Raw genomic sequence first — 10,195 nt, forward strand, 5'->3', positions numbered from 1 at the left:
AATCATCCAGTCCCCGGATAAAGCAGGGTCATCCAGAGCAGGCTGCCCAGGATCACAGTGTCCAGGCAGGTTTGGCATCTCTCCAGAGACTCCAGGTCTCCAGGTCTCTCCACAACCTCTCTGGAGCACCCTGCTCCAGGGCTCCAGCACCCTCACAGGAAAGGGTTTTGTCATATTCAGATGGAACCTCCTGTATTTCAGTTTGCACCCATTGTTCCTTGTTCTGTTGCTAACCACCACCAAAAAGAATCATGCACTGTTTTGGGTTGGAAGGGACCTTTAAAGGTCATCAACCCCCTTGCACTGAGCAGGGACATCTGCAACTAGATCCGCTTGCTCAGAGCCCCTAACAACCTGACCTTGAATAAAGGTTTCCAGGGATGAGGCATCTACCACCTCTCTAGGCGACCTGGGCTAGTGTCTCACCATTCTTGTTCTAGAAAATTTCTTCTCCGTAGTCTAAATCTCCCCTCTTTTAGCTTAAAACTATCACCCCTTCTCCTGTCACAACAGATCCTGATAAAAACACTGTCCCCATCTTTCTTAGAGGCCCTCTTTAAGTACTGAAAGACCACACAATAAGGTCTCCCCAGAGCCTTCTCTTCCCATTCTGGCCCCATCGTCTTGACACCTGCCCTTTAGCTATTGATAAGTATTGCAAAGACATTCTCTGAATCTTCTTAAGCCTAAATAGCCTCAGCCTCTCTCAGCCTTTCCTTATCAGAAAGATGTTTCAGTTTCCTAAGCATCTCTGCAGCCCTCTGCTGGAGTCTCTCCAGTAGTTCCCTGTCTCTCTTGAACTGTGGAGCCCAGAACTGCACACAGTACTCTAGGTGTGCCCTTACTGGTGCATGGTAGAGGGGGAGAAGAACCTCACTTGACCTGCTGGCCACACTTTTCATGAAGCCCTCCGAGGTACCTTTGGCCTTCTTGGCCACAAGGGCACATTGCAGGCTCATGATGAGCTTGTTGTCCACCATGATTCCCAGGTCCTTCTCCAGGAAGCCAGAAGGTACCACTTGCAGAACCCCCAGCCCCATGCCATCCTGACAGCTGACAGAAGCTTTCTAGAAAACAAGAATGAGCACAGGCCTGCATTTCCCAGGATTTTCAAGTGGAGACCAGTTTTTAGTAGAAATGTATAACTCATGGGCCACAGGCTGGAAAAACACTGTTTGACCTGCTCTGAAAGAAGTCTCTAGAGGCTTTTTTTTCCCCTTTTCCTTTCCTTCTGAAGTGTGCTCCTCCGGCTCGTTTGGTATTTGTGAAAACAAGAGTTTGTCTCCAGTCAGGCTGGCACAGAAATCTAAAGCAGAAGGTGTGAGTTGTGGCTGAGCACACCAGAACTGCTAACACAGGCTTATGCAATCATGCAAGATACCCAAATTACACACTTGGTAACTGAATTGGAGATGCTAAGGTTGCTGTTACTGCCCATGTGTCCGGTTTCCTTATTTTTGTTGATATGAAACATCCTTGATTTACAGAAGATAAGTCATTGAGGCCAGGAAGGTGTTTATGCTCCAGATTTGGACTTTGTTGTCATCTTGTCTGAATAACAAAAATATTTATCAACACAGGTGAAAGTGAAGTGAGAAGCTGGTTTAACTGGCAGAACTCTTACCAGACCGTAGGTGTCACTGTAAGTCTATACTGTTTGCAGGAGTCAGGCATTTGTGGTTCTTGCTACCTTTAATGGTGAAAAGAAGCAATATTTACATTATTTGTTTTATTGTAGGTAGGCATCAGACTCACAGGTCTGAATGTCTCTGCCTTTTTCTTTTCCCAGATTCCACTGATGGCATGGGAACTTCATTTGCTAACGCTGGTTCTTGCACTGCACTTGAGAGGCAATCATCTACTGCAGATGGTGGAAAATCCCCACTAAATCTTCCATACTGTTATTTTGTGTCCTAGGACAGTAGGGAAAAAAATTGTACAGAGATTTTCTGCTTTCTAAAGCAGGTGAGTACTCATGAGACTACTGGGAGAAAATATCTGGTCAATGCATAATACATACACAGGTTTCTGGCAAGCACTGACTGGTAGCAGGTGAAGAATAGAGGAAGCTCTGATTGGAAAAATAACGTATGTCACTGCATTTGTCTTTTCTTTCCCTTTCTGTAGTAGCCAGGAGAGATCTGGGCATATAACTATGAGCTTGCTGCAGTGCCTTTCAAATCAGTTTGTGTTAGCTGGAATAATGAAATCATAGAACTGTGGCATTAAAGGACAGAATAATCTCTGAGTGCTCCTCAGAAGCACCCAGCTGATGACTTGCTGTTTGTGTGCTTGTGCTGGTGTTCCCCAGTTTATAAATAGCAACTCACTTTCTAGTGAAACTACCCATGTGCACTGTCTGGTTACACTTTATACTGGAATAGCCATATGAAAGGCTTCCAAGATTAGTATTAAATGAAATAGGATATTCCTGGGTAGCTTTTATTTTGCAGACATGGAACCTCCAGAGATTTTACATCTGGGAAGGATCATATCACAGCATCTGGTGCCTGGTTATGAATAAAAGTTGGTGTTGAAAAATGACCAGGTAAAATATGGAGGGAAAAAATGACAGTGATAGCAGTTGGAGTGGCAAACTTTAAAAAGTATAATCTTAAAGGCTTTGTCTACTAGGCAGATGTAAACTGCAGATAGCTGTATCTGTAGAAGCCACTGATCATTATTCAGTTCTCAGCTGCATCTGAGAACTGACATCACTACACCTTACAGAGGGTTTCTGTCTCCTCTCTAAGCATTTCAGGCATTGCAACAGAAGGCACCAGGTTATCAAGAATGAGCTGCATAAGCTGATACAGCTCATTCTGTCTACAATGGGTTAAAAAGCATCTGTGTGAGCTTCCCTGGAGCTAACCTCTGGTAAGAGGGTGAAGGCAGGCAGCTGGGGACATCACCTTCCACCATAATGGCTTGGTCCACGCTCACCCTGTAATTAAGACAGCCTAGGCTTCCTTCAGAGGGCTGTTGTTAGATGTATGATCTATCAGTACAGCTATAGCTCAATCTGTTTCCCAATTAACACTAACTTTGATGTGAATATGTTGTGCTCTTGTTCAGAAAGCCAAGACTGGCTGCAGTGGGTTGTATTTTAAATCAGCTGCTGAATCCTGTCTGCTACTCCACTGGATCTGGAAGGTGAATTTACCTAGATCTGGATTTCCCATATTGATTTGATGCCCTTTTTTTGGCATCAGGACATGGAAAGTTCTTCCTTCTCATTTATTAATGTCTGAGTTGGAGTTGGAACTACAATCCCTGGAGATATTTTAAAGATGCATAGATGTGGTGCTGAGGGACATGGTTTAGTGGTGGACTTGGCAGTGTTGGGTTAATGGTTGGACTCAATGATCTGAAAGGTCTTTTCCAACTGAAATGATTCTATGACTTTGTAACAATAACTACACCATCACACTAAGGAAGTTGCCTGTGAGGAAGAGAAAGGGATCTGCATATTCCTCCTCCCAGGCAGACTGTTACTCACACTGATGGTCTAATGAACAATTGGCTTAGACACATTTTGGGCCCATTATATACACAAAAATTTATTCTGCCATTACTCCATCCCACTGCCAGGACCACAGTGCTCCAGTACTTTTCCTGTCTTCAGCACTAAATCCATATAATCCACTTGGCTGTGAGACATTAATTGTCGCTGTCTTAAAAGATATGGCAGAAAACAAACAAGTTAACTCTGAGGGTAGCAAATTAATCAAGGCTGGTTTTCTGGGGGGGTTGTGTCTCCCTGCTGATTGTCTTTAATTAAATAGCAGAAGACTGCAGTGGGAGCATGCCTTTTGTTAGATGTCAGTGAACAAAGAGAGAGATGTTATAAATATCCCAGCTGGGGGAAGGAGGTAACATCTAATTGGCTTTCCAGATTCATTGGATATGACAGAGAAGGAGGCTGTTTTAGTGTCTAGTGAGGTGTTCCAATGTGAAACATGCATCATGCCCTCCCCACTGTTTGTTGCACCTGTCACAGAATGACATAATGGTGGGGATTGGAAGGGCCCTCTGGAGAACACCTAGTCAGCCCCCTGATAAAGCAGGGTCCCTCAGAGCAGGTTGCACAGGATCACATCCGTACAGTTTCTGAATCTCTCCAGAGAAGGAGACTCCACAACCTTTCTGGGCAGCCTGGTCCAGTGCTCTGTCACCCTCAAAGAAGTTTTTCCTTATGTGTAGGTGGAAATTAATGTAGTTCAATTTGTGACCATTGTCCCTTGTCCTATCACTAGGCACCACTGAACAGAGCCTATCCCCATCCTCTTGCCCCCCACCCGTTAGCTATTGATCAGCATTGGGAAGATCCCCTCTCATTCTTCCCTTCTCCAAGCTAAACAGCCCCAGGTGCTTTGGACTGTCCTCGTCAGAGAGATGCTCTGGTCCCCTCATGGGCATAAACTGGAGCATATGAAGTTCCATATGAACATGAACAAAAACTTCTTACCTGTTGAGGGTGGCAGAGCCCTGGAGCAGGCTGCCCAGACAGGTTGTGGAGTCTCCTTCTCTGGAGAGATTCCAAATCCACATGGACGTGATCCGGGGTGGCCCTGTTTTAGCAGGAATGTAGACTAGATGATCCCCAGAGGTCCATTCCAACCCCTACCATTCTGTGATTCTGCATTAGAAGTCCCTCTTAGCTGCTTTGATGAGATAGTTTGATGTGTATTTGTTTTGGTGTCAGTAGTAGCTTCATTATCTCCCAGTTCTCATTATGCAGGGGTGTTGACACTCAGCACTGCCACCCTACATTGTTCCAGCACAAATGTTTGTGAGTTAAATGCTTACTTTTTTTTCTTTTTTTTTTTTTTGTCATGGCTCTTCTTAGCTAACACTATTCCCTCAGGGAATTTACCAAGCAGTAACTCCTGCACAGAGAGTGGGGCAGGAACATAAGGAGGAAAGGCAGGAATTGCATATGGACACGTATAATCATAGCTTTACTTCACCTTCTTTTTCTGTTGATCAGTAACTTTTTCAGGATAGAGCATGTACATAATTTAAAAACATGACGCCTTTTCTGCTTCAACATTGTGAATCCAGAACCTCTGGCAACTGGAGCAGAGCAGATTTAGGTTGGATATAAGGAGCAGATTGCCCATGCATGCGGTTGAGGTCCCATCCCTGGAGTCATTCGGGATCAGACTTGATGTGGCCCATAGCAGCCTGATCTAGTTGGAGGTGTCCCTGCTCACTGCAGGGGGTTTGGACAAGATAGCCTTTGAGGGTCCCTTCCAACCTGATGCAATGGTGTGAATTTATGAATTATTCATCACAGAAGGCTCTCACATCCAACTGCTATGGTAAGAGTTCAGTTGCTTCTCTCTCTGGGTCCATCCATTGTTAATGGCTCTTCATTGCATTCAGCAGTTTCTCCACAAGATGCTCAGTACTGCACTGAGACATGGAAAATAAAGTCTGAAATGTAGCATTGTTTCTCGAATCAAGAGGCTTTCATAATGTGACACGAGCATGTCCTTCAGTCTGTCACTGAAATAATGTTTGACATAGATCCCAGAAGAGAGGCAGGAAAATGTAGCAGATTTCATCAGTTTTGAAAGCATAATTTGATTGATTTTCCCTTTCCTACAGGATTGCCAAACTACAAAATGAATGGTGCCTTCAGATGCCAGCTTCTACTTCATATCCATCAACAGGGAAGCGAGAAAACAAAGACTGGGGCTTTCCACTCCAGTGGTCTGATCACTAATATCCAATAAAATTGATGAGGCTGTCTGAGTTTTTGGCCACTTCTGTTCACTGCGTGTTTTTGCACTCCTGAAGCAAGAATTGGAGATGAGTGATAAGATTCCTTAGTTTGTTTTAACATTTGTTTTAACATTTGTCCATGTTGTTTACCCTAGATTGCTTCAGAAGAGCACGTGTAGCTGTTCTGGCATCTGAGCTGATTGCCTTTGAACCAGGAATGCATTCTTGGACAGAAGCTGCTGTGCAATGTTCCTCTCTTTTGAACTACAAATGATACACATTAGTGCTTTAATGCTGGTAGAGGCACAGCTAGTTAGTTAAGTTCATTATCATGGCATGCACAGTTGCTAGGTTTCGTTCCACATGGTAGCATGGAGTAATTATAACATCTGCTGCAATCCTCCAAGGTACAATGTTTTATTCCTCAGCATAAAATTCTTTCTGAGATTAATTGCTTTGGTCATGTTGCTGAACACCCTCATAGAATCATAGAATATTTTGGCTTGGAAGGAACCTTTCAAGGTCATCTAGCCCAACTTCCCCCTGCAGTCAGCAGGGACATGCTCAATTAGATCAGGCTGCTCAGAGCCCTTTCCAGCCTCACCTTGAATGGTTTCAGGGATGGGGCATCTGCCACCTCTCTGGGCAACCTGGGCCAGTGTTTCACCACCCTGAGTGTAAAAAATTTTTTCCTTCTATCTAGCCTGATTCTTTCCTCTCTTAGTTTAAAACCATCACCCCTTGTCCTATCACAAGAAACCCTCATAAAAAGATTGTCCCCATCTTTCTTACAGGTTCCTTTTACATGCTGTAAAGGCCACAAGAAAGTCTCCCTGGTGCCTTCTCCAGGATGAGCAACCCCAACTTTCTCAGCCTGTCCTCACAGCAGAGGGCTTCCAGCCCTCATCATTTTTGTGGCCTCTTCTGGGCCTGCTCCAACAGGTCCATGTCTCTCCTGTGCTGAGGACTCCAGAGCTGGACCCAGCGCTGCAAGTGGGGTATGGCCAGAGTGCAGCAAGGGTGAACAATGCCTTCCTTCATCTTGCTGCCCACACTTTTTTGATGTAACTCAGGATATGGTTGGCTTCTTGGCTCTGAGTGCACATTGCTGCTCATGTGCAGCTTCTCATAGAATCACACAGAAACACTCAGGTTGGAAAAGACCCTCAGGATCACCAAGTCAAACTGACAACCTTACTCTAGAAGGTTCATCCCTAAACAATATCCCCAAGCACCACATCCAAACAACCTTTAAATACATCCAGGGTTGGTGACTCAACCACCTTCCTGGGCAGCACATTCCAATGCCTGATCACTCTTTCCATGAAAAATTTTTTCCTCATGTCCAGTTTAAACCTACCCAAATCACAGCTTGAGGCCATTCCCTCTTTTTCTATCACTAATTACCTGTAAGAAGAGACCAGTACCATCCTCTCCACAGAGCTTTTTCAGGTAGAGGGTGATGAGGTCTACTCTCAGCCTCCTCTTCTTCAAACTAAATAGCCCCAGCTCCTTAAGTCACTCTTCGTAAGATTTATTCTCCAGGCCCTTCACCACCAGCTTCGTTGCCTTCCTCTTCACTTGTTCCAGCACCTCAGCATCTCTCTTGTATTGAGGTGCCCAAAACTGGACACAATACTTGAGGTGTGGCCTCACCAGAGCTGCGTACAAGTGGACAACCACCTCCCTACTCCTGCTGCACACATTTCTAATGCAAGCCAGGATGCTATTTGCTTTCTTGGCCACCTGGGCCAAGAAACCCTACCTCATAACCCTGTTCACTCCCTATTTCTCCTTAGGGAGAACTTGGCTTTCCTGCTCTGGATTGTTTTTTACATAGGCTGTTATCATCCTGCAGCATATGTCTGCAGCAGCCTAAACTAGGCACTTTCACACAAGTCTTTTTCCATGAGCTGGTTGTCAAAAATGATGTGGCAACCGTGTGGTTTTGCTGCTGAAGGCCTCTCAGGCTACTCGAGTCTTACTGAGAAGTGAAGCTCTATTGTTCTCTGTGTAAACAACAGAACTAAAGAAAGCAAACCTTCCAGTTCATTTAGCACTGGGGATTTTTGCCCCCAAATACAGCACTAAGATAGTTTTAGAGATATCAAGGGAGAATTTGATAATAGGATTTCACTTGCTTGAGTGGCTTAAAGACTCTTTATTACTTTACAAAGATTACATCTGTAGATTAGATGTTAGTCCCTAGATAGAGGCAGTAAAAATCAGTTTGCAGACTGGAGAAGATCTCCTTCAAGTCAGTATCATGACTGAAATTTCCATCCTCTATAAAAACTCAACCCCTCCAGCCCCTCTGTATGGGTAAATACTATTAAGAGCTATGATAAGAATTCAATGGGCTGCTTCATCTAGATGCAATCTCTGACATGAAGTTTGGGTCATTTATGAGCCTTTGAAAAAATTATCTAGAGAGTTGGACAAGATGTGCATTCCCCACTAACCCCAAATCTAGCTTGCTGTTGTTTGCATTTAAAAGCTTTTTATTAGAATCAGAGAACCTTTAAGATCATCAAGTCCAACCATTAATCCACCACTGCTAAATCACCACTAAACTATATCCCTCAGCACCACATCTACAACCCTACTGAGACCACATCTGGAACACCAGAGCCAATTCTGAGCTCCTCGGTTAAAGGCAGACAAGGAACTACTGGAGAGAGTCAAGAACAGGGCTACAAAGATCATGGAGCATCTCTCTTACAAGGAAAAGCTGAGAGAGCTTGGGCTGTTTATCCTGAAGAAGGGAACACTGAGAGGGGATCTTATCAGTGCTTATCAATATCTAAAGGGTAGGTGTCAGGAGGATGGGACCAGACTCTTTTCAGTGATGCCTTGTGACAGGACAAGGGGCAACAGGCACAAACTAGAACACAGCAGTTTCCATCTAAATATGAGGAAAAACTTTTCCTTGAGGATGATGGAGCACTGCAACAGGCCCATATGATTCAAAATCTTATGCAAAAGGTACCATGGGATTGTACAATCACAGAACCACTGAGGTTGAAGCTATCCCTGGTGGTGGTCTGATCTACCACCCCTGCTCAAAAGCAGGGCCAACTCTAGGAAGCTGCCTGTGACCATGTCCAGTTGAGTTTTGAATATCTCAACACAAAAAGCATGCAGGGATGAATCATAAATATTTTAAGCTATACTTGTAATAACAATTAATTAATTACTTAATATTGTTGTTTACAATGCCTACTACCAAACAATGGGGCAACTAAGACAGAGCTAGTGGTGAATCCTTTCTCATTTCATCTTTAAGTCGACCTCAAATCTCTTTTAAAAGATACACTTTTGCAGCTTGGTTCAGTATTTGACAAGTGGAGTTTAACGGTCTGTGTTATGTAAAGGCTAGAGGAGAGGAGCTTGGCTGTCCATTCTAGAGGTCAGTCATAGAATCATTAAGGTTGGAAAAGACCCTTAAGATCATCAGGCCCAACCATAAACTAACTACAATGACCACTAAACCATATCCTGAAGTGCCACATCTACATGTTTCTTGGAAGACCTCCAGGGACGGCAACTCCCAATGTAGTCAAGAAATGATCTCTCAGATGTATTGTTGTAATGGAACCCAGCAAACACAGGAGGGCTCTGTTTGAACATATTTTCCATAGCTGGTGTGGTGCCCAACAGGAGCTGTCTGTTCTGCTGTTACACAACCTGAAGCTAGCTCGCAGCGCAGTTCAGAGAAGTAGAAGATCCTTAAGTGTTTGCTGTGAAACTACCATCTCTTTTGGGCTATGTATATGGGTTTATATCTAAACGTTGTCTTCATCCTGAAGCACAGAAATCCAAAACCAAATCACACAACCCCCAGCCAAAGTGGCTTCTTATGAAACATATGAAAGAAAAATCCTGGTTTTGTCATTTATGCTGAATGTCTCCCTTCCTTATGAAACAGGTTTAAGGTTAGCTGTCACGGATATATCACAGTACATCACAAGCTGCCTCTGACAGTAAAAACAGGCTCTTTCCTTGATTTTACATTACCAATCCTAATTTTTCCATATTGCTGCCATGGAAACAAATGGAGAGTAAAAGCATCAGGGAACAAGAAGCTGCTATAGCATAATGGGGTTTGGTCATTCCACCACAAATAGGCATTCACAACTGGGCTCTGCTGAAGCACTAGGGTATCACTGCCAGGGCAGGGACCTTGCTGGCGTGTCCCAGCATGCAGCTCGAAGCACACTGCTCACCAGGAGGCTTCCATCTCCATTTGAAGCAATGAAGCTTCCAAAGCAGCTGTCCAACATCAGCCAAAGCAAATGGGCCTCTCACATCAGGCAGTGCTTCAAGAGAGAATGGATATCTCCTCCTTAACTGGCTACCACCCCATTCATGGGGCTATCCTGTGAAGAAAAATAGGAGGTAAACAAAATCTTTCTGCACCAATAATATAGCAGCCCTTGCCACTCTCCTTGTGAGAACAGTGTTG

The sequence above is a fragment of the Indicator indicator genome, chromosome 6, assembly GCF_027791375.1.
Source record: "Indicator indicator isolate 239-I01 chromosome 6, UM_Iind_1.1, whole genome shotgun sequence".
Lineage (NCBI taxonomy): Eukaryota > Metazoa > Chordata > Aves > Piciformes > Indicatoridae > Indicator > Indicator indicator.